This window comes from Pteropus vampyrus, unplaced genomic scaffold, assembly GCF_000151845.1.
Source record: "Pteropus vampyrus isolate Shadow unplaced genomic scaffold, Pvam_2.0 Scaffold106, whole genome shotgun sequence".
Lineage (NCBI taxonomy): Eukaryota > Metazoa > Chordata > Mammalia > Chiroptera > Pteropodidae > Pteropus > Pteropus vampyrus.
This window is the reverse complement of record NW_011888887.1, coordinates 2,140,858-2,142,150: the sequence shown is the minus strand read 5'-3', so window position 1 is coordinate 2,142,150 and position 1,293 is coordinate 2,140,858.

Sequence of the window (1,293 nt, the reverse complement as noted above, 5' to 3'; positions counted from 1 at the left end):
GGAACCAAATTGGTGTGGTTTGCAGTTGCAAATGGAAGTATAAAGAGTGGAGCTTTGCGTGCTCACCCTAAGTCCTCCCTGAATGCCATGCATAGCTGTGGCCTCTCATCTCAGAACGGAGGTGCCTCCACATGACCTCCCGTCACTGATCTCCTACCTCACATCCTCCCTACACTTCCTCCTTCTCACACTGTCACCTCCATGCCCAGACCTTTAATATTCGCTCCCCTCTAACATCTCCATGTCACCTTTTCCCCAGGCTATGATCCCTCCCCCGGGCGAGGACACTTCTACTTTCCTCTGGTGGGGAGTGTTCTGTTCCCCTCAACTCAGTAGCTCTTGCTGAGGCGACACATCCTCCTTGCTTCCATTCACTTGGGGCTGTGCGCTGTGTAGTATCTGTCTGCTTTGGGACCCGTGGAACTACAATATAAGTCCTCTCCTATGAACTTAAACTTGGGATGCTCAGTCTCTCCAACCTGATTGCTGAGTCAGTAGATAAAGTGACAGTAAAGCTGACCTACCTGTAAAGTGTCTCACTAATGTGACATTTGATGGAAGAGACCCCTAGGCAAGGGCTGTGCTGCAATTTACACTGTGGAGTTTACCCCTCACTAATAATCAGTTCCTTCCGGTTAATTTGAGAGGATGTCTGTATTTGGTGTTTCTGTAATTTTATTTTATGTTTTAGTTGAGTAAGTGTTGCTGAATATCTGTAGAATGTGTGATAATTTTTTTTTTGTAAAAAACTCAATAAAAGAAACATTAACATAGAAAAATATTTTATGTTGTGTAAAACACTTGGCTCAGAAAATGTTTTAATGCATTATATCAAAATGCTACAGACGCTCAGCAGCTAGATTACAGGAGCGAGCTGTGTCTGGCACTGAAGGAGACCCAACTCAGGATTGTCAGGTTAGGAGAAGGGCACGGGGGGCGGGTTGGGGGGAGGCCGGGATCAGAAAAGGAACTGGGTATCAGAGGTTTCTCTTCAACCGAATCAGCAGTTATTCCGCACCTTCAGTGCAAAGCACTGTTCTGGGCTCCTTGGAAAGTATATTGATGAAAAATATATCCAACCTATCTTCCTGTGGTTGCAAGCTAGAGACAGTCTGGGTATAAACATTAATTAATTTGGCCCATCTTTGTGGGAGTTACTTTGAGCAAAGCATGTGCTAGATGCTGGGGAAATAAAGATAAGACAGATTTGGACTCTGCCCTTGGTTCTAACAGGAGTGAGAAACCATGCTCACAAGTTGTCATAAAAAATGTCAAATGTGGTGAGTGGTAGAG